At 35.9% G+C, this 25,130-nt stretch overlaps 1 non-coding gene across 1 annotated transcript; it reads right to left on the bottom strand.

Annotated features, from left to right (window-relative positions):
* Window positions 1-3,112: 3,112 nt before the first annotated feature.
* Window positions 3,113-3,219, bottom strand: LOC141709480 (small nucleolar RNA R71). Its single transcript, XR_012570054.1, has one exon. It is a non-coding gene; the product is annotated as a small nucleolar RNA R71 (small nucleolar RNA).
* Between the last annotated feature and the right edge of the window lie 21,911 nt (window positions 3,220-25,130).

Here is a 25,130-nt window from a genome sequence, read left to right as displayed (position 1 = left end):
ACTGTGCATCGACTATAGGGAGCTCAACAAGCTGATAATCAAGAACAAGTATCCGTTACCCAGAATCGATGATCTGTTTTACCAATTGAAGGGAGCCAAGTACTTCTCCAAAATTGATTTAAGATCGGGATATCATCAACTAAAGATCAAGCCAGAAGATATACCGAAGACAGCTTTCAGAACAAGGTATGGGCATTACGAGTTTTTAGTGATGTCTTTTGGATTGACCAATGCCCCGGCAGCGTTTATGGACCTGAGAATTTTCAAAGAGTATTTGGATAAGTTTGTTATTGTGTTTATAGACGATATTTTAATCTATTCAAAGAAGGAAGAGGATCATGCGGAACATGTGAGAACGACTTTGGAGATTTTAAGGAAAAAGAAGTTATATGCTAAATTCTCGAAGTGTGAGTTTTGGCTACAAGAAGTTCAGTTCTTAGGACACATAGTCAGTAACGAAGGGATCAAAGTGGACCCGGCAAAGATCGAAGCAATTACGAATCGGGAGAGACCGAGAACACCCACTGAGGTAAGAAGTTTCTTGGGATTGGCAGGATATTATCGACGATTCGTTCAGAATTTCTCAAGGATTGCCACACCATTAACAAAGCCTACACGAAAGAATGAAAAGTTTATATGGAACGACAAGTGCGAAGAAAGTATCCAGGAGTTGAAGCAGAGATTAATCACGGCACCTTTTTTGTCACTTCCAGACGATCAAGGGAATTTTGTAATTTATAGCAATGCTTCTCATAAAGGATTAGGATGTGTTTTAATGCAGCACGAAAAGGTGATTGCGTATGCATCCAGACAATTGAAACCACACGAACAAAAGTATCCTACTCATGACTTAGAGCTAGCAGCTATAGATTTTGCTTTGAAGATTTGGAGACATTATTTGTATGGAGAAAAGTGTGAGATTTTCACGGATCACAAAAGTTTGAAATATATATTTACCCAGAAGGAACTTAATATGAGACAAAGGAGATGGTTAGAGTTGATCAAAGATTATGATTACTCGATTAATTATCATCCCGGTAAGGCGAACGTTGTAGCAGATGCGTTAAGTCGGATGATAAGTGGATTTTATATCCACTTGGAATGCTTTATTACAAGCTTAAATTGGTGTTTTGGACTCAAGTTGTTGGTATTTTGATGTGTTTTTGTGTTAATGCATTTCAGGTATCAGTTAAATGAAGAAAAGAGCTTTTAAAGGAAATATGATGAAAAGTGATCAGAATTGGAAGCCAAGGCCATTGTCAAGTTGTAGAGAATCTCAATAGCTTCGCGTGGGCAGTTGAATCGCCTAATTCTGACGAGTAGAACTCAAGTTATGGTCAAAACAAGATTCATCAGAATATTTTTCCAGTCAGTAGCTGAGCGCCCGCTCAGCAGAGCTGAGCGCCCGCTCAGAGAGCTGAGCGCCCGCTCAGAGAGCTAAGCGGCTGCTCAGGAGAGCTGAGCGGCCGCTCAGGAGGCGGCTGGTCGCTGATTTCACTGAAAAAGCCTTTTTTGAGTAGAATTTGACGATTTTAAGGGTCCAGGTCCACTAGGGGCGTATATATACTTAAAAAAAGGGGTTTTCATCATCCGGGAAGATTGGGATACCAAGGAGAAGGCCTAGAAGCATAGAACAACTCCAAAAAAGAAGATCTTGTTTTCAACTTGTGATTCTTTGAATTAGTTGTAACTTTGGATGCTCATTTTCGTTCTTGTTGAACCTAGATCTCGTTTATTCGTACTTTGATTATTATTTAGTTTATTAAGACCTTGTTTATACCATGCTTTCATTGGAACCCATGGTGACGATGAGTTCAATTATGGGCTAATCGTTGTCATGGGGTTCTAGCGGATTTACTTATGGATTTCAATAGTTAATTGTTTCGATATCTTGGTGTGTGGTGATTGATTGATATCCTAGTATTGGTTGTGCTTATTCGTCTTATGTGCGTAGCTAACATATAAGATAGCGTGTTAATCTCTATTGAAGCGACAGTGAATATAGAGGTTTAGAACTTGCCATGCTAGCATAGGTTCATGTACGTGTATGCATGATTCGTAGGTAACTCTAACCGTTTTACTTTCCCTATGTAATCAAGATAGATAACTTGTTCTTAAACCGTTATGTTGTCAAATTCTATAGACATATAGGGTCTCAATATAATTGGTGCCTATTCAGCTTCTATCTCTTTTGTGGATGTTTGGTAGAATGGTACTCGTGCAACGAAAGTTGGCGTTTATCAGTTTCGTGTTATCTGATTAGTGTCCTCACCATCGCATGCTAAGGTTAAGAACAATAAGGCTATTGAATGAAGTATTTAATGAAGTTAGGATCCCATGTTTATCATATATATTAATTTAACCTCAATTCTCTTAGTTAATGTTATTTAGTATAATCTCTTAGTTTAATAAAAACCCAATTTGTTATTTGTCTTAGCATTGAGCGATAACCATACATTGTTGCATAGGTGCATAAATTGAACTTAACCTAAACCAGTCTCTGTGGGAACGAATCTGATTTATATCTTATACTAGTTGTGAACGCGTATACTTGCGTGAATATTAGCGCATGTTTTCGCCCTAACAAGTTTTTGGCGCCGCTGCCGGGGACTCGGTGTTAATTTTTAGTTTATGTGCTTGTCATCAGTGGTCGTTAAAGTTCACTGACTCGGATTCTTTTACTTTCACGGTTTATTTGTTTGTGTTTCAGGTAATCATTACAATGGGAGATCCAGCAGCACGAACGAAAGCCTTGATGGATTTTTCTCAACCCAAGATCAATGACATTCAATCTAGCATTGTCCGGCCAGCTATCACAGCTAATACCTTTGAGATCAAGCCTGGCATAATTCAATGGGTACAGACTTCAGTCCAGTTTGGGGGTTCTCCAATGGAAGATCCCAATACACACATTAGGGATTTCATTAAAATATGCGACACCTTCAAGTTCAACGGTGTTTCTGAAGATGCTGTGAAGCTGAGACTGTTCCCATTCTCTCTGAAGGACAAGGCTAAGAGCTGGTTACACTCTCTACCAGCTGGTTCGATTACTACTTGGGAAGATCTTGCTCAGAAGTTTCTTACTAAATTTTTCCCTATGGAGAAGACAGCTGCACTCAGGAATGCTATTACTCAATTTGCGCAGCAAACGGGAGAATCGGTAAGTGAAGCTTGGGAGCGCTACAAGGAGATGCTTAGGAAGTGTCCTCATCATGGAATTGCTGATTGGATGATCATCACTTATTTTTACAATGGGTTGGGAGCACAGTCCAGACCCATGATCGATGCAACATCAGGCGGAGCATTATGGGCAAAGAGTTATAAGGAAGCTTATGATCTAATTGAACTGATGGCTGCTAATGAATATCAGTATCCAACCCAGAGATATCCACAGGGCAAGGTAGCAGGAGTTCTTGAGGTGGATACAGCTACGGCTATCACTGCTCAACTAAAGGCGTTGTCTATGAAGATCGATTCTCTGGCTAACTATGGTGTTAAGCAGATAACCAGTGTTTGTGAGCTGTGTGCAGGTCCGCATGCGACAGAGCAATGCGCTATATCTAGTGACTCAGCTCAGTTTGTGAGCAACTTTCAGAGATCGCAACAGCCAGTTCCTGCCACTTATTATCCTGACAACTGGAATCATCCTAACTTCAGCTGGAGCAACAATCAGAATGCGATGCAACAGCCATTCCAGCAGTTTGCAAATAAGCTATTTAACCCTCCTGGTTTTCAGCAACAATTTACACCAAGACAACAACTCCAACTTCAATAACAAACTAATGATGCAGGTCTATCTTCGAATGAAAAATCTGAATTGGAGGAGTTGAGGCTTATGTGCAAAAACCAGGCTCTTATATGCCAAAGCCAGGCTGTTTCTATCCAGAATCTGGAGAACCAAATAGGGCAAATTACTAATGCCTTATTGAATCGACCACCAGGAACGGTTCCTAGTGATACAGAAACAAATCCAGGCAAGAGGAAAGTTGAAGAACAGGTGAACGCCATCACCTTAAGGTCTGGAAAGGTCGCAAGCCCCCATGTTCAGCAAGATGAAGCGCCTGAAAAGTCTCAAGTTCCAGAATCTGAAGTTTTGGCTGAAGAAGATGTGCAGAAGGAAGTAGAGGTGGAACCAAGGAAGACTACTGTGGAACACACTCCTCCTGAGAGTAATACAGGGGAGAAACAGATCTATCCTCCACCTCCTTTTCCTAAGAGGTTGCAGAAGAAAAAGCTGGATAAGCAGTTTGAGAAGTTTCTGGAGGTGTTCAAGAAACTTCATATCAACATACCTTTCGCTGAAGCTCTTGAGCAGATGCCTAGCTATGCGAGGTTTATGAAAGATATTCTCTCTCGGAAAGTGAAGCTCGATGACTTAGAGACCATTGCTCTAACGGAGGAATGCAGTGCTGTGCTGCAACAGAAGTTGCCTCCGAAGCTTAAAGATCCTGGAAGCTTCACTATTCCTTGCACCATCGGAAACTTGTCGCTCGACAAGTGTTTATGTGATTTAGGAGCTAGCATCAATCTGATGCCCTTATCTATCTTCAAGAAGCTTGGTCTGCCTGAGCCAAAACCAACATTCATGTCATTGCAACTAGCTGACCGTTCTATCGCTTATCCACGAGGTATAGTGGAGGATGTCTTGGTCAAGGTGGATAAACTCTTCTTCCCTGCTGACTTTGTAATTCTTGATTTTGAGGAAGATAAGAAGATTCCCATTATCTTGGGAAGACCATTCTTGGCTACAGGCCGAACTATGATCGATGTGCAAAAAGGAGAGCTTACGATGAAGGTTAATGATCAGAAGGTCACTTTCAATGTGTTCAAGGAAATAAAATTACCCACAGCTAAAGAGGAGTGCTTTAAAGTAGAGCAAATTCAGGTTTTGAATGCACCTCTGTGGAAGAGGAAGTTGGATGTGCCATTCGATTCTCTTGGGTTAGCAGAGCTGAAAATATCTCAGGAGCGTTTTGAACCATTTACTCAAGAAGCTCCCATACTTGAGCTCAACCGACAGCCAGATCACTTGAGTTATTCATTCTTAGGTGCACCCCCTGACAAGGGGTTGGGATATATCTTTGATGATGTAGAGGGTAGTCGAACGGATCCTCCAGTGCCTATAGAGGGTTCTTCTCATGTGCAGTAGGTAGTTGATAGGACTGGTGTTGGTGATGAGCAGTACAGGCGAGTAATTAGGCGTATGGAGGCCATGCACGATATTCACCGTCATTTTGCTGAAGATTTGACACATGCTTTCGATACTATTTTCCGAGACACTAGTGGCGAGGTTGATTGGCCACCTGATCCTCCACCCGAAGAGGGTGATCTTTCCGACGACTAGGTATGCCTGAAATCCTTATTATTACCTTCAATGAGGACATTGAAAATTTTAAGTTTGGGGGTGATAATGTAAGGATTAGTAGTGTGTGTCCATATAGATTCATATAGATTCATGTTGCATGTTTAGTTGTAGTTCATTCATATTTTTGCATGATTGTTCATTTAGGACATATTTGTTTATTTTTATGTGATTTCATATAGTTGCATTTGCATGCATATTTAGCATGATCCCTTAAGATGAACTATGATATTGGATAAGTTGATGTTGATTTGAGTGTGGTGATGAGGAATAGAGGGATGTTTAAGTCTTAATGAATTGATTTGCATGCCAGAAATAAATATTTGCACAAAGTCTTATAGGGTTGCTTTTGATCTAGATCATGATCATACTTGTTTGTTGTTGAGATTTAATCACTTGGTTATATTTAGAATTTGTGATATTCTCGTAATGACGTAAAAACACTGATTTTTTTTTATCTGGAGAAAAACTTGGATTTCATTGCTAGTTGTTGTAAGGCTAGGTGTCAAATGGCTAGTAGCCGGCTCATATTTTTATGAGTAGTCTAGGGTTGAATGAGATGGAGCGAAACACACTCATTCAGAAATTATTGAAAAAAAGAAGAAAAAAAGAAAAAAAAGAAAAAAAAAGAAAGAAAAAAGTATGTGTTTATGCATAATTGATCAAGAGTGAGCTCTTTAATACTCGAGTTATTAAGTTCTAGGGGACTTTGTGCCTAGTGACCTAAGGCTTTTATAGTCTGGGATCCGCTAACCTAACGCTCGCTACATGGGTATTATTGTATAAGTCTTTTGGGACCTCATTCATTGCACGATCAAATAAGCATCTTTGTTATATGTTTAATAATAGTGTGAATCCTTGTATAACTCTAGTAGAAAGGAGGTGTTGTGAGTCATAATGCGTTTATTGTCTATTTTGTTTATAAACTTTTGATTGTTTCGATGATAGATAAGTTATGGTTATTGATCTAGTATCGAGAGTATATCTGTTAAGCATCCGCACACGCACGTTTCTGGTTTGTGAGTTGGTTTATGGGATTTATTTGAACTCTGTTTCAAGTCATTGCATTCTTAGAGGCATTGGCTTATTCATTTGGTTATGGTTATTCTGAGGGGATCGATTGCATTATCATTTAGTTGCATTCACGTAGTTGCATTCATGCATTAGGTTTATTTTGTAGTTTTGAGTCTGTTTATGCTTGAGGACAAGCATCGATTCAAGTTTGGGGGTGTGATAAGTGGATTTTATATCCACTTGGAATGCTTTATTACAAGCTTAAATTGGTTTTTTGGACTCAAGTTGTTGGTATTTTGATATGTTTTTGTGTTAATGCATTTCAGGTATCAGTTAAATGAAGAAAAGAGCTTTTAAAGGAAATATGATGAAAAGTGATCAGAATTGGAAGCCAAGGCCATTGTCAAGTTGTAGAGAATCTCAATAGCTTCGCGTGGGCAGTTGAATCGCCTAATTCTGACGAGTAGAACTCAAGTTATGGTCAAAACAAGATTCATCAGAATATTTTTCCAGTCAGTAGCTGAGTGCCCGCTCAGCAGAGCTGAGCGGCCGCTCAGGAGGCGGCTGGTCGCTGATTTCGCTGAAAAAGCCTTTTTTGAGTAGAATTTGACGATTTTAAGGGTCCAGGTCCACTAGGAGCGTATATATACTTAAAAAAAGGGGTTTTCATCATCCGGGAAGATTGGGATACCAAGGAGAAGGCCTAGAAGCACAGAACAACTCCGAAAAAGAAGATCTTGTTTTCAACTTGTGATTCTTTGAATTAGTTGTAACTTTGGATGCTCATTTTCGTTCTTGTTGAACCTAGATCTCGTTTATTCGTACTTTGATTATTATTTAGTTTATTAAGACTTTGTTTATACCATGCTTTCATTGGAACCCATGGTGACGATGAGTTCGATTATGGGCTAATCGTTGTCATGGGGTTCTAGCGGATTTACTTATGGATTTCAATAGTTAATTGTTTCGATATCTTGGTGTGTGGTGATTGATTGATATCCTAGTATTGGTTGTGCTTATTCGTCTTATGTGCGTAGCTAACATATAAGATAGCGTGTTAATCTCTATTGAAGCGACAGTGAATATAGAGGTTTAGAACTTGCCATGCTAGCATAGGTTCATGTACGTGTGTGCATGATTCGTAGGTAACTCTAACCGTTTTACTTGCCCTATGTAATCAAGATAGATAACTTGTTCTTAAACCGTTATGTTGTCAAATTCTATAGACATATAGGGTCTCAATATAATTGGTGCCTATTCAGCTTCTATCTCTTTTGTGGATGTTTGGTAGAATGGTACTCGTGCAACGAAAGTTGGCGTTTATCAGTTTCGTGTTATCTGATTAGTGTCCTCACCATCACATGCTAAGGTTAAGAACAATAAGGCTATTGAATGAAGTATTTAATGAAGTTAGGATCCCATGTTTATCATATATATTAATTTAACCTCAATTCTCTTAGTTAATGTTATTTAGTATAATCTCTTAGTTTAATAAAAACCCAATTTGTTATTTGTCTTAGCATTGAGCGATAACCATACATTGTTGCATAGGTGCATAAATTGAACTTAACCTAAACCAGTCTCTATGGGAACGAATCTGATTTATATCTTATACTACTTGCGAACGCGTATACTTGCGTGAATATTAGCGCGTGTTTTCGCCCTAACATCGGAAGGAAAACTTAATTGAGTTATCAGTACCTGAAGATATATATAAGGAATTTCAGAAATTGGAAATTAGAGTTTGCGGACCTGAGGAAGCGAAAGTGTACAGTATGACTTTCCAGCCAGAGTTGTTGGAGAAAATAAAGAAATGTCAGAAAGATGTAATGGATCAAGATATAAATCATTTGGTAGGTGAAGAATTATGCACGCAGAAGGATGATCAAGGCATTTTGAGATTTTCATCTAGAATCTGGATTCCACCAGTGACGGAGTTAAAGAATGAAATTTTACAAGAGGTACATAGTTCAAGATATTCCATCCATCCAGGGAGTACCAAAATGTACAGAGATTTAAAGAAGAATTATTGGTGGCCAGATATGAAGTGGGAAATTGCGGAATGGGTTAGCAAATGTTATACCTGTCAGAGAGTTAAAGCAAAGCATCAAAGACCAAGTGGATTGCTACAACCATTGGAGATTCCAGAGTGGAAGTGGGAACATATTACCATGGATTTCATAGTTGGATTACCAAGGACAAGGGCTAATCATGATGCCATTTGGGTTCTAGTGGATAGACTTACCAAGTCAGCTCCTTTTTTGCCTATAAATGAAAGATTTTCGCTCGACAAGTTGGTCCATATGTACCTAAAAGAAATTGTAGTTCGTCATGGAGTTCCAGTGTCTATTGTATCTGATCGAGATCCAAGGTTTAATTCAAGATTCTGGAAGAGTTTTCAAGAATGTTTGGGAACAAGACTGAATATGAGTACAGCTTATCACCCCCAAACGGATGGCCAAAGTGAAAGAACGATCCAGACAATCGAGGATATGTTACGTGTTTGTGCTATTGATTTCAAAGGAAGTTGGGACGAACATTTACCCCTGGTAGAGTTTGCTTACAATAACAGTTATCATGCCAGCATTGGAATGCCACCCTATGAAGCCCTTTATGGACGCAAATGTAGATCTCCAATATATTGGAACGAAGTAGGAGAACGCAAGATACTTGGACCGGAACTGGTACAGCAGACAAAGGAAGTTGTTGAACTTATCCAGAAAAGATTAATAGCCGCTCAAAATCGTCAGAGGAAATATATAGACCAATCGAGGAAAGACATGGAATTTGAAGAAGGAAGCTTGGTATTACTAAAAATATCACCATGGAAAGGACTAACGAGGTTTGGAAAGAAAGGGAAGCTAAGCCCAAGATATGTTGGACCTTTTGAGATCCTAAAGCGCGTTGGCAAAGTAGCTTACGAATTGGCGTTACCTCCGCACATGGAGCACATTTACAATGTTTTTCATGTATTGATGCTCAAGAAATATAATCCAGACTCCAGGCATGTAATAGAATATGAGCCAATAGAGCTTCAGGCAGATTTATCATATGTAGAGAGCCCGATAGAGATTCTAGAGGAAATAGAGAAAGTATTGAGAAATAAAGTGGTAAAGTTAGTAAGAGTATTGTGGAGAAACCCAAAGGTTGAAGAGTCAACCTGGGAGTTAGAAAGTGATATGAGAGAAAAGTACCCTTATTTGTTTTCTTAGAGATTCTGAGGACAGAATCCTTTTAAGGGGGGAATAATGTAATATCCGGGATATATCGTGTAATTATTTTTGCTATTATATAATTATTATGTGTGTTCAGTATCTATTCTGTAAGCTAATTGTTAAGTGTTATCTGTACTTGAATATTCAAAAATAATATTAAGTGAGTATTTTAATTTTTATATGTCCAAAATAAAATATAGATAATTGTTATATCTTCCTAATTATTTTTATGTTGATTTATGGATTTATAAGAATCATATGAAATTTCTAAAAACTTTTTTCGGGTAATTAAAATCTATTTTATAAAAACGGGAACCAACCGACGTCAACCGTTGTTACGTTTTTGGAACCCGAAACTCTTTCGAGAACTCCTTCCTAACCTAATTGTAATATTCCGAGCATATTCCATGTTTCGACTTTTTCGATCCGGCGTACGGTTTGTCCTGCGCGGGTCCCGGCGCAACATTTTCGATACAATATTCGTTTCGGTAAATCAATAAAACCCGTATTCTCGGTAAACGGGAGCATTTTATTAAACTATCACAATTATCACGGGTAATTGATAATTGATAGTGGGTTGTGTTCTCTGTGATAGATTGATGTTGTGTTATAGTGGGTTGTGTTCTCTGTGAAATTTGCAATCTAGTCGTATAAGTCTCATGAACCAACGAGGTCTGTAGAGAAGGGAGTTGTGTTTTGAAGTTTTCCGATGTTCGCCGGAAACTGGAAAATTTCACGGCCAAATTCCGGCCAACTCAGGGATTGTTAGGTTGTTTTGATTGCATGGTTGTGTTCCTGGTAACCTGTAGATGTGATCTAGAGGTGTTGGTGGGGTGAGGACGCCGGGAACGTGTTCTCCGGCTACCCCCGACTTTTTCCGGCGACTGGACTGCAAAATTGCAGTTTGGTCCCTGCAGTTTTGAAAACGATGCAGTTTGGTCCCTGTAGTTTCCAGACTTTGCAAAAATTGGATTTCTGTTTTAAAAATGTTTAAAAATCATATTTCCTATTTATTTTTATTATAAAAATTCGTTTTTAATTTCTGAAAATTCTAAAAATTATTATTTTAATTCCGAAAATTATTTTTTATTCACAAATAAATCTGAATTAATTAGTTAATTAATTTCAGTTAATTTTTAATTGAGTAATTAGTCAATTAATTCGAAAATTAATTGATTAATTGATTTAATTAATTATTAATTGATTTTTAATTAATTATTTAATTAGATTTAATTATTTAAAAATGATTTAAAAATTCCGAAAAATAGTTTCGAGCTTTAAAATATTATTCTAAATTATTTCCAAGGCTTGATAATTATTCTAAAATTGTTTCGGAGCCAGAATTGGCCAACCGAACCCTGTTTATTATTCCGAAATTGATCCAACGACCCGTTTTAATTCCGAAAAATGTTTTAAAAATCATTTTAAATACCCGAAAGCATATTTATGACCCCAGACTTCTTTATAAATGATATGTCATTAATTACGTGATGTATTATGTGTTATACGTGACCTGTTGTTTGACTATCGGTCTATATATTCGGTGTTTACTTGGTTATTGCATAGATTTCAATCCGTTAATCGGATTTGGGTAAAACGAAGGGTAGATAGAAGTATGTGTTGAATAGAATCCTATGAGTTGATGATTGATAGATGCTTATGATATGTGAGCAGAAGAGGTAGTTGAGGGAAAGGGAAACAGGTAGTTGAGGAGTAAGACGATTGTGATTGAAAGCAAGTACATGATAGTAAGCTAATATCATGCAAGTGTTCTGAACTTTCTCGAGATATTGTAATTCTTGATAGTCTTGTTGACATTGCAAGTGCTTTGAAGCACGGAAACCTAAATCCTGATTTCAGTTATTGTTCTTGAGCTATGAACCATATTCTTTCTAATCCATTGATTATTGTATACCCAAACAAGAACCATAAATCTACGATACTACTCCACAAATACATAAAAACTAAATACCAGACACTGAACTGAATTATTATATACTCAATCCATGATATCTTATGCTTTGAAAGACCAAATCCTTGAAACCCTGAAACGTTGTTTCCTTTGTTATTCAATTCTTTCATTACCCAGCATTCAAGCTTTGAAAGTACCTTGTTGATCCTTACAAGGATTTAAACCCTTTCATTGTTAAACATTTATTATTGTTAATGATTTCGGTTATTGTTTATTATTGCATATTCTGTTATTATGTTAGAATTGGATTGTTTTTATAAAATTATGGACCAGATTCATGGTCAGACCATATAATGGTTAAGTTAGGCCAATGTGTGCCTTGGATCCAGTAGTTAGAGCAATGCTGTGTGCCTTGCTCGGGGTTAGTGCGTGACTGATCAGCAGCCTAACCTTGGTTTTAAATTAAAAGTATAATATCCAATTCTAAATCATAATCCATTGTTCACTTGATATCATAAACATATTCACCTGATGATCATTATTCTCAGTTTTGTCATTGTGACTTGCTGAGCTAGTTAGCTCATTTGTGTGATGTTGTTTATATTCTTTCCAGTTAAAAAGGAACCAGTTGGTAAAGAGGATCCCCAGTCCAGCGCGAGAGCTAGGGGTTCAGGTTGAGAAATCTGAGTTAGTAGGCTTCTTTTGGAATAATTTAAGTTTGTAAAAGTTTGTAATAATGTTTAATACTCAGTTTGAATTTGAAATAGTTGGGATTGAACGGTTTGTAATATATTAGTGTGTTTGGCTTGTGTGCATACTTTAACCTGTTGTGGTCCATGGTGATTGGTAAGTAGGGTCATTGTATATATTATTATTATCTTTATTATTGTTATAAGCAGGTTATAATTAAGGTGTTTGTGTGGACCCCAAACTTCTGACCCGGGTTTGGAGGGCGCCACAATTAAGCTTTCGAAGATAGAAGCAGCTGAAAAAGGAGTAGTAAAGTTGTAGTGGTATTCGGAATGGAAACACATTCGTGATACTAAGGTTGACGAGGTTATTAAAAGGTTATAGAACGCTAACGAGCAAAAGTATAACCAGTATAATATTAGGAACGGAAGGTGGTGGAGATTTCGAACTCGAAAAGAATGGGTATTTAGCAGCAAAAGCTCTAATGCTAAAAGCTATAGTGAGAGTCTGTGCAATAGACTTGAAAGAAATTGGAATGATCACTTAACACGGATTGAGTTTTCTTATGACAATAGATCATATGTCAGTATTGAGGTATCGCCTTATGAGATCCTTGAGGGAAGACAATGTCGATCTCCCTTATGTTAGGATGAAGTTCTAGAGCGCAAGATGCTCAGACCCGCAGTGGTCCAAAGGACCAGGGATATAATAGATCTAATCAGAGGACGGCTGGTAGTAACCCAAGATGGACATAGGAGGTATGCTGATTTGACTCAAAAGGACAAAGAGTATGAAATAGGGGACCTAGTAATGTTATAGGTATCCCTTGGAAAGGATTGATGAGGTTCGGAAAGAAAGGAAAGCTAAGTCTACAATTTGTTGGACCCTTGGATATATTAAGACGTTTTGGGAAGTTAGCATATGAGCTCGCCCTACCCCCGAACATGTAGCAAGTCATAACGTGTTCCACGTATCAATATTAAGGAAGTATAATTCGGATGCCAGATAAATAGGGGCATATGAGCACATAGACAAGCAACCCGACGTAACCTATATGGAGCAACCAGGAAGGGTTATAGAGTAAAAAGGAACAAGTGCTTAGGAGAAGGGTTATCAAACTATTCAGAGTTTGATGGAAGAACCACAATGTGGGAAAATTTACTCGAGAGTTAGAAAGTGCAATGCTAAGAGAGTATCCCTATTCATTTTCTATCTGATTCCGGGACGAAATCCTTTTAAGGAGGGGAGACTGTAATAACCCCAATTTTTGGAAAATTTTGAAACCCTCATGAATAGCGATTTTGCAGATTATGCTGAATGAGAAAACTTTTCATGCCACACTATGTAGGGGTTCTGTTATTGATCTTCTGGGATATTATTAGTACTCTATGTGGTATATAAGTGTATGTAAAGATCATCAGAATCCAAATTCTGAACACTTTGATTTTTCCCGGAAATCCACTAGATACGGAAAGAATTGAGTATAAGGTAACAGGATAAAAAGGATTTAAATTAAAGGAGTATAAGAGAGGATCATAAAAGGAATTTAATATATTGAGAAAGGTTAAGGAAACCTAAGTAATAAGATCCCGGGTATGATCCCTCAATCGATAAACGAAAACGAAAGTTAAGCGAACCGTATAACAGATCAGCGGTCATTAGGCAAACAATTAGGAAGTTAATCAAAGGGATTAGAGGGGATGATGTCATCCAACCAATGAGAAGAGGACAAAGAGGGGAGGATGACACCACATGATGACATAAGCATGATATAGGGAGGAAGGAGGTGTGGTTGAATTAGAACCACACAAAGTTCAAGGCTAAAAAGGTAATTAACCAAAACAAAAAAAAAACTACATCCACCAAGCCAAAACAAATCATTTTCATCAAAACAAAAATTCTATTTCTCATCACAAAGAACATTGCTCTCGGCTTTTTACATTTTCAAAGGGAAAAATTTTCAAAATCCAAGATTCAAGCTTCCTAAATTGGTAAGATAATTCCCTAGTATTCCTTATGCATAGTTATGGCTATATTATGAGTTTAAGCCACCAATTCATTCTCTATCTTCTCCAAGAAATCAATGAAGAAGACAATGAATTGTGATTTCAAGGTTTTTAACTTGATTTTTCTTGCTTTTCCTTTAAGATCCAAGCATTCCTAAGACTCCTCAAGGCTTCCTAAGGCTTCCTAGCTACTCACACCACTTCAAGGAAGGTATATCATCTCCAAACCCTATCTTTACTTTGTATATTAGGATGATTTTGGTTGATATGGTATTAGAGTAGCTTAATTATGGTTGGTGTAGAGTTGGGTTGGAATGGTGGAGATTGGAATGTTGAAATCTTATGATTTGGTTAAAGAATGTAGTATAGTTTAAATTCAAGTTTTAGGATTAAGTAAATTGATTATAATGAGTTGATTTGGGGCTGTTGTACTGTGTTATGGATGGGCTTTGGTTGTAAGAATGGATTGGGGTTGAATTGTGGTGGATTTGAATGGTATAAAATTGGGAAATCGCGTAAACATAGCCGTTGTAATGTCCGATTTACTTTAGACTGCTTTTGTTCATAACATTAGGAACCGAGAACCCCCTGCTAGATTTTGACCATTTCCATGTTTAGATATTTCATGTTACGAGCTTCGTTTTGATATGTAGTTCATTTGATTCCGATGTACGGTTTAGGAGAAATGACCGTTTTAAGTAACGGCATTTCGCGAACAAAACTTTTCCCCTCGCCTTACTTTGAAACATAGGTTAAAGACCAAAAAGGGTTAATTAATGTATGAAACAATTATGGTAAGTGTGTTAGGCAGTTGGTAAGACACTCGCGAAGGAATCGCCTTAAAACTCGTAATGGTTAAATTATTAAAAATGGTGGAGCCGAGGGTACTCGAGTGACTTAAGAGAATCAGTAAGCGCAAAACGAGCATTAGAGTCTGAGTTGGTTAGAGTATAGATTTACAAGTGACTTTGGTTTAATTCCAACTTACTTGTTGTTTATAGGTTACTAGACTCGTCCCGAGCCATTCGTAACCCCCAGTCGCTCAGGCAAGTTTTCTACCCGTATAACTGTTGTTGTGATGTATATGTGTATATGCATGATCTTGCGATAAATGCATATTTGTTATTAGCAAATTCTTGCGATATATTGGAGCATGCTGATATGGTATATATGCATGTCTGTTTCGTAATCTTGATATATATCTGTTGATTCAATTGCTTATAAGTTGCATAATACCTATGTTAGAGATAAGCAGTAGTTGCGTATACCCTTAGTATAGGGGACTCAAAGGTGAACATTTTCTAAAACCGAGAGTCGATATTCCCGAGTATATTATATATATATATATATATATATATATTTAAATATATATATATATATATTGATATAGTTTTCAAAACTATTAATCGAATAAGGTTTATTCGATAACTTTTATTTTATTTAATGAATATTATTACGAATATTCATTCGAGGGCTTATGACTCCTGTTATTTTATTTAATGAATATTATTACGAATATTCATTCGAGGGCTTATGACTCCTGTTATTTTATTTAATGAATATCATTACGAATATTCATTCGAGGGCTTATGACTCCTTTTATTTTATTTATTGAATATTCATTCGAGGGCTTATGACTCAGTTTATATTGTTTAATGAATATTATTTGAATATTCATTTGAGGATCTATGACTCCGATTATTTGCTGAGATATATTCTTTATTTTATTAAAGAATAAGGTGTCGATAATCAAACTTATCTTGATTATTCAAAGAAAGATAGTACTTTCGTATAAGTATATCTTTGGTTATTTAATACTCATTTCAAGTATAAGTTTTACAACTTCTACCTCAATTATTTGAATAAAGATTATTCTTTATGGGAATATTATTTAAATAATAATATTCAGATATTTTCTAATATATGGGGACTGATTTACTTTATTAAATCAGCATTACTCCAAACACCCTTTAAAGTGTTTTCGAGTCTTTAAAATGATTTTTAAAAGTTAGAGCGGATCCCAAAACTCAATTTTATATATTTAAGATCTTCCTTTTAAAGGGGATTTAAATACTCGCTCAAAACCAGAGGGATCTGGCTCTATGGTGTATTTTATATTCGCAACGAGATTGCTGTTTTGATAAATGAATTGGTTACTTACCCAAGGTTCGGGAAGTAAGTCCATCTATTGAGTCGGCATAAGCAACATGGGCTCAGTGGGCGTCCATGATAGTGTAAGTGGCTCAGTGGGAGTCCATCAAATGCGTAAGTGGCTGAGTGGCAGTCCAGTATAAGGTCCTATTACGACCAGGGTGATGACCAGTGGGGAATTCGTCCATCTACTAGTAGAAAATGTTACCTATTGGTATCTTTGCCTGATCAGCAAGATATCAGGTTTATGCCAAAATTCTTTTCCTTTCCAAAATTCATTGGATGTTACAAACTCTGTTCATACTTTACATAATAGAGTTTTCAGGAAATGTTTAAGAGATATATATGTGGATACATATATCGGGACTAAATAAAGTATCTCGTAACTTTATTTCATTCAATAATATTTCAAAGATTGAATCTATTCAAATCTTGTCTTGTAGTCTCATCTATGTGATGAACTTTTGAAACTAATTATAACTTGAACGGTGGTAGTTCGAGTAGTATTCGGAAAAGATATAAGTATATTGGAGTATCTTGTAACTTCATCTTTTAAACTTATATCCAGTATATGATTATCTTGTGCATGTCAAAGATTTTCAGAAAAATGTTGAGACAAGGTTAGATATATGAGATCACCTTGCAACGATATTTTATACAGTTATAAACGGGAACTCTGTTTATATTATACATGTCAGAGGATTTCAAAGATTGTGAAAAGTATATATGTATATATATACTGAATATTTTGCGACTTCATCGCATTAAGATATCAAACTTGGTCCACTTCTTTTGACCAAGGCTTTCATGAGTACTATGAGAATGCTCATATATTGTTAATTATTATACATATTATTTTGGTGGGCTTGTTGCTCACCCTTGCTTTCTTCTTTCATCACACAACAACAGATAGAAAAGATGAACAGGACCAAGCTCCCGATTCGCAAGCGATCAGGAAACGTTCTGCAGTTTCCTATAGGTGTTGATGTCGCTGTAGCTGAGGTAGGAACTACCAATAGGCTAGGCTTTCAACTTTTGATATACCAGACTTATGTATCTTTATCAATTGTAATAATGGCAAAGAAATGTAAATTTATTCAGAAACCCTTTTAAGGTGTATTGGCTTATAATTGTGGAATAAAACGACTTGTGATTATTTTTGGATATTCATCTCTGAGACTATAACTTGTGGTGTGTGTGTTTATTGTGGGGTCACAGTACAGAGTAGTTGATTGTTTACTAAGATTGGGTGTTATTAAGGGAAATGGAACTCATGACAACCCGAATCCCCGACCCCGGATTTGGGGGTGTTACACCTCACTTATCTGAAGAAAACAAAAGAAAAGAAATTGAAGTCAGGTACGCCTTTGAGATCTAGAGTAAATATGTAAAAGGGAAGACCTAAGTGCATTGATGGTATTAAGTTAGATGCATTAGAAAAGCAAATAAATTTTTCTTGGTGACTTTTCATATTCTCTGATTACTGGAGAAATATTTTGATAATAGCATATTTTGATTATCTTATTTTGATTGAATTTATGTAAGAGTCCACCTCAATTGTTTGTGCTCATCTTATGCATCTTTTGAAACTCTTTTTACAGTGGCTTACAACTGCTATCAGAATTTATGCTATTATCAAAATATTTCTCCAGTAATCAGAGAATGTGAAAAGTCACAAAGAAAAAAGTATTTGCTTTTCTAATGCATATAACTTAATACCAGCAATGCACTTAGGTCTTCCTTTTCACATATTTACTCAAGATCTCAAAGGAGTACCTGACTTCAATTTTTCTTTTGTTTTGTTTTCTTCAGATAAGTGAGGCTTATCAAGCATGTAGTTCATCCTTAAGATTTACTGACATCAGAATTTGACAGATAAGAAACAATAATCTAGTTTGTGACTTAGTAATAAGATACAACAAGTAAATTTGACTAAGATCAAAATCAGAGTTTGCTTGAGTTATTGATTTCCACATAAACAACTAATTCAAACATGAGATACATAGTTTGTTAAAGACTATTAAGTCAGCATCTAGCAAAGTAATCCGCATTGGATTGAATAGTCACAGAACATTCAAAACACTATCAGAGTATATTGAATCACTTCAGATAACAATCCGTATTTAATATGATACAATTTAAACACATATTACATGGAGATAAGATAATCTGTAAACACTGATCATAAAGTCTGATGCATGAGAATAAAAACTAAATAGATTTTAAGAAAGAACCCGAAACCATTCTAAGTTCATTTACTAATCTCATAAAAGTAGCTTCACATACTGGTTTTGTGAAGATATCTGCTAGTTGTTGATTTGTTGGAACACAATGCAATTCCACTATACCTTCCATCACATGTTCCCTTATGAAATAGTACCTTATGCTGATGTGCTTTGTCATTGAGTGTTGAACTGGATTACCTGTCATAGCAATAACACTTTGATTATCACAGTAAATGGGTATTTTAGAAAATTCTAACCCATAGTCCAGTAACTGATTTTTCATCCAAAGAATCTGTACACAACAGCTTCCTGCAGTAATATATTCTGCTTCTGCAGTTGATGTGGAAATTGATTTTTGTTTCTTGCTAAACCAAGAAACCAATATGCCTCCAAGAAATTGGCAGATTCCACTAGTGCTTTTCCTGTCTATTTTACATCCTGCAAAATCTGCATTTGAGTAACCTATTAGCTTAAAATTTAATTCCCTAGGATACCACAATCCTAGATCAGCTATACCCTTGAGGTACTTGAAAATTCTTTTCACAGCTATTAGATGAGGTTCTCTTGTATCAGCCTGAAATCTTGCACAAAGACAGGTAGCATACATGATATCAGGTCTACTTGCAGTTAAATAGAGTAAGGAGCCAATCATACCTCTGTAGTTAGTAATATCTACTGATGCTCCAGTATCTTTATCTAACTTGGTGGCAGTAGCCATAGGAATGGATGCAGTTGAACTGTCTTGCATTCCAAATTTCTTGAGTAAATTTCTGGTGTACTTGGATTGACTTATGAAAGTACCTTCTTCAGTTTGCTTGAATTGAAGTCCTAGAAAATAGCTAAGTTCTCCCATCATACTCATTTGATATCTTGACTGCATTAACTTGGAAAATATTTCACAAAGTTTTGTATTTATAGAGCCAAAGATGATATCATCAACATATATCTGTACCACAAGTAAGTCATTTCCATGATTGAGGTAGAACGGTGTTTTAACAATTGTGCCTCTGGTAAATCCAATTTCCAGAAGGAATTGAGCTAAAGTCTCATACCATGCTCTAGGAGCTTGCTTAAGGCCATAAAGTGCTTTGTCAAACCTGTAGACATGATTTGGAAATTTTGGATCTACAAAGCCTGGAGGTTGTTCAACATATACCTCTTATTCTAATTCTCCATTGAGAAAAAGCACTTTTCACATCCATTTGAAAGACTTTAAACTTCTTGTGAGAAACATAAGCCAAAAAGATTCTTATGGCTTCCAATTTAGCAACTGGAGCAAATGTTTCATCATAGTCAATACCCTCCTGTTGAGAGTAACCTTTAGCGACCAGCCTTGCTTTGTTTCTTGTAATTATGCCATCACTGTTAGTTTTGTTTCTAAACACCCATTTTGTACCAACAATGGATATGTCCTTTGGTCTTCCTGTATTGCTTGCACCCAATCAGCATCTTGAAGAGCTTCTTCCACTTTCTTTGGTTCAGTCTGAGATAGAAAGGAATGATAGAGACATTCATTTGTTGTTGTAGTTCTAGTTCCGACACCTAGTCTTCTTTATCATCTAGATAACCTAGTCCTTCTTTCCAATTTCCATTTTCTATGATTTTCTAAGTTGTTCTTCCAGAGTTAGTCCAAGTTTTGATTATCTCCCTTTCCTTTTCCAGTTCAGATTTAAGAGATTTATTCAGTTTTAGCATTTCATCTCTAACATACAAAGCCTCATCTCTTTCTTTTTCAGTTTGATGAAATATAACTAACTCTTTTTCTAAGTAGTCATTTATGTTTCTAAGAGCAAGACTTTTAGATGTTAATCTTTCACTTGTTAAAGTCAGATCTCTAAAACTAATGAACATAGTTTTAAGATATAATCTTAGTTCAGAAATATCATCATTATGAAAAACAAGAGTTGAATGAGGTACCTTCAATTCAGCAGTTCCAGAACTGCTATCAGCATTTCTTTGACCTCTTCTTCAGAACCTGAAGTGTCTGCCCAGTTTTTCTTCTTTATGATAAGTACCTGGCTTTTATCACCTTTTCCTTTCTTGCAGTCAGGAGAGATGTGGCCTCTTTCACCACAATTGTAGCATTTGACATTTGAGTTGTCTCCTCTATTACACTTTCCTCCTTTTCCTTCAGACTTTCTGAACCCTTTCTTTTCAGAACTTCCACCTTTCCTAGAGAACTTCTTGCCCTTTTTGAATTTCTTGTAGGCTATCTTTGTGATACCCTTCACCATAAGAGCACACAGTTACATCATCTCTGCATCAACATCCACTTCAGATAAATTTTCAGATTCTGAATCATCATCATCAGAATATGATGACTCTGAATCAGACTGTATGATGAGAGCCTTTCCTTTGCCCCTCTTTTAGACTACCACTTAAGGAGATTCCTCCTCATCTTTAAGAGCAACTGTCTTTGACTTTCTTCCATTCCTTTTGCTCCTTTGATCCATCTCAAGTTCATGAGTCTTGAGCATACCATAAATTTCATCAAGAGTAGTTTCAGTAAGGTCATAGTTGTCTCTTATGGTAGTAGACTTCAAATCCCAATTTTCAGGAAGAGCTAAAAGGAATTTTAGATTTGATTCTTCAAGATCATATTCCTTGTCCACCAGTGACAGATCATTCAAGAGTTTGGCAAACCTGTCATATAAATCAGTTAATGACTCATCAGCTTTTAAGTCAAAGTGCTCATACTCTTGTGTGAGTATAGTCTTCCTATTCTTTTTTATGACTTCAGTTCCCTGGAGTTTTGTCTCCAAAGCATCCCATATCTACTTTGCAGTCTTGCATCCAATTACCCTATTTGACATGACATTGTCAATTGCACTATGCAGCAGATGCCTTACCCTTGCATCCTTGGCAATAAATAAGATGTCTTCAGTTGTGTAATCATCTTTCTCCTTTGGTATCATATTTGTTGGTTGATCAGAAACTACAACAGAAAGCTTGGTAGGCTTATATGGTCCATCATTAATTCTATCAAGGTACTCTGGATCTGTGGCTTCCAGAAACATAGCCATCTTTACCTTCCATATAGGATACTTAGATGCTCTCAGTATGGGAACCCTAATACTCTCATCTCGACTGTGAGTTTGATTATTTTGGGTATCTTGAATTTTGATTGGCTTAGTTGGAGTTTGTGTTTCTTCAGACATGATTATAAACTGGATCTCACTGTTTGTAAATCAACAGAGAGGCTCTGATACCACTTGTTAGGTCACACAACACTATAGAAGGGGGTTGAATATAGTGTTTATACAATCAAATCGATTTATAACACAAGTATGTAACAGTAATCATGTTTATTCAATATAATAAGCTCTATTACAAAGTAGGTTAAACTACTATCTCAGTGATGAACAATATCACTAAGAGCTGCTAGGTTACAATGAATAATGTTCTCGTAAATGATAACACTTATAGTGTAAACCCTAAGCTGTGTTTATATAGTACACAGTTATAAGATATCTTCTAATTGATATGGAATATAATTCTGTCCCCTAAAATATATCAATGAGATATTATCTTCTACAAGTCTTCTAGCTATCCAACTCTTCATGCATATCTTCTATTGTTTTAGTCCAGATCCTCTCCTGTAAATCAGCTGCATTCCTTATCTGAAGTACTCGCACTTAAGTCCTGATATAAATCCTGACGGCCTTAAGTTCTGATATAAGTTCTGACTTCAGTAAGTTCTGATTTCCAGTAAGTCCTGATATTAAATCTGAAACTAAACACAACAGATTAGACATGACATCTCAAATTTATCTAACATACCCAACACTGCTTGGGTGGCTAAAAACACTTAATCCTCATTGTGTGCAGGGCAAAGTGAAGAAAGTTATATGGATCATAGAAAGTGGATGTTCAAGACATATGAAAGGTGATATGGTCATGCTATCATAATTTGAGGAATAGGTTGGCCCATTAGTAACCTTTGGAGACAACAAGAAAGGGTTCATAATGGGATACATCAAGATTATTTTTGGAAATGTTGTCATTGATGATGCAGCACTGGTAGCTGGTCTTGAAGTAAATCTTCTTAGTGTTAGTCAATTTACAGACAAAAGATTCAAGGTCTCATTTGACAAAGAAGAATGCACTTTTATCAGCAAAAAGACTGGTGAAGTAGCTCTCAAAGGAGCAATGAAGGGAAGCTTGTTTGTTGCAGACTTGGACTCAACAAATGAGGATGGAATTTGTTGCTTCTACACTAAGGCCTCTGTAAATGAGCAAAGCAAGCTATGGAATAAGAAGTTGTCTCACTTGAATTTCAAAGCAATAAACACTCTAGTCAAGAAGGAGTTAGTGAGAGATATGCCTCACCTGGAGTTTGTTCAAGATGAAGTCTGTGGAGCCTGTCAAAAAGGAAAAATGAAGAGATCAAGTCACAAGAGTAAAACTATGAATTCCATAAGTGCACCTTTGCAACTTATTCACATGGACTTGTTTGGACCAGTTAATGTCTTATCAATTTCAAGAAAGAAATATGCACTTGTGATGGTGGATGACTACTCAAGATACACATGGATAAAATTTATGCACTCTAAAGATGAAACTCCACACATCATAATTGAACACATCAAGAAGATTGAGAAATAGGATGAAGATCAGAATTGTGTAAAAAGATTGAGGAGTGACAATGGCACATAATTAAGAAATGCAACTTTAACAGAATTCTGCAAAGACAAGGGCATTGTTCAAGAATTCTAAGCAGCTAGGACACCTCAACAAAATAGTGTTGTTGAAAGCAAGAATAGAAAATTAGTGGAGGCTGCTAGAACAATGCTGCAAGATTCCAAGTTGCCAACTAGTTTTTGGGAATAAGCTGTCAATACTGCATGTTACACTTAAAACAGATATCTCATTAAAATGAATCTTGATAAATTACCCTACTCAATATTATCTAAAAGAAATCCTACTGTGAAGCATCTTCATGTGTTTGGAAGCAAGTGTTATGTTATGAAAGACAAATTTAAATATGTGGGAAAATTTGACTCTAAAGTTTTTGAGGCAATTTTTCTTCGATTTTCAGTGGAGAGAACTGCATACAAAGTATATGTGATTAAACAGAAGAAAATCATAAAAAGCACATATGTTACTTTTGAAAGGATATTGTCGATATATTATTTATTTTGGTATTTGTACGACTAAACATAAAATTTAAATACACATAGATCCTCTCCATTAGGACATGATTTTAATTGGTCTAAATCAAAGTTAAATAGTCAAACTAGCAAAATTATTTTTAAGACTATTTATATAAAAGAGACATTCTATTATTCTAAAACATCAAAATTATATCTTTATGGAATATATCTCTAAGACAATATGATCAAAGAAGAAATATCAATACATGATATTTCTTAGATCTCAGTTGTAACATCTATAAGACAACAAGCTCGAAAAAGGGATATATCAGAAATATTCCATAGAAGACTCGTGCTATATCAAAAATATTTTACTCTTCGCTCCGAAATATATTTCTACATCTATCAAAAAAGTTTTCATCCAAAGTTTATTAATATTCATTTTTGAAATATTAATATATATTCTTATAACCCATTAATGTGATTTTCTCCCGTTTCGTAAAATTAGCATTTCTCGGAGAAAATTATTCAAAAATACTCAAAAATATTTCCTACAATCCAAATATATTTTATATTTTTGGAAATATATTTTAAGTATTTATTCAAGTTAAAACTTTGGTCAAAAGATCCATATATTTAATTTCAAGACGAATGGTATTTTTATTCGGAAGAAAAGGCTGACAGAACAGTTTTAATTTTAGATAAAATACTTCCACATACTGGAATGACTTGAAATTTGGTATGGATAATTTAAATGGTATTTTCTATGCATGGTAAAAAATTCGTAACATTTCGAGATTTTTTTCCCTGGAACAAATTTCGAGGCAGTTGGTCCCACGGTTGACTATGTTTGACCTAGTTACCATTGACCAAGGTTAACCAAAACTCTCAGGACACCATTTTATAATATTTAGGTAATTATTATTTATGGTATTTATTTAAGAGTTTTTAGGGTGGTCATATTTAATGGTGCTTAATGTTTAATTAAACTGATTAAACAATTATTAAAAGAAAAGGAAAATATATTATTATATAAAGAAATCAGCTGAGTTTTTGAATCCCATAAACTTGTTTGTCTTATATTGAAAGTTGTAAAGAAACACAACTAACACACTTTCCTTTCCATGTCATCAATCCATGTGACTTACACCATCCACCATCCATTTTCCTTAAATCTCCACCATCCAATCCACCCATTTTCTCCTATAAATAACCCCCATCCCAACCCATTTCAACCGTGATAAAAAGCCAAAAAGTTTCTGGGATTTTTTCAAGAAGTATCATCTCTTCATCTCTTTTAAATATAAACACATACTTCTTCTCAAAAACATTCTCTCTCTTCTATATACTTACATATATACAAGGTTTTTGAAACCCAAGCTTAGCTTCACCCAACCAAGATTCATCCCACCAAGTGAGCTCATCCACTACTACTCTCCGGCCTTCCGAAGGGCTGCCCAAG

This window comes from Apium graveolens, chromosome 2, assembly GCF_009905375.1.
Source record: "Apium graveolens cultivar Ventura chromosome 2, ASM990537v1, whole genome shotgun sequence".
NCBI lineage: Eukaryota > Viridiplantae > Streptophyta > Magnoliopsida > Apiales > Apiaceae > Apium > Apium graveolens.
The sequence above is the reverse complement of the archived record's forward strand: the minus strand, read 5'-3'. Positions and strand labels throughout refer to the sequence as shown.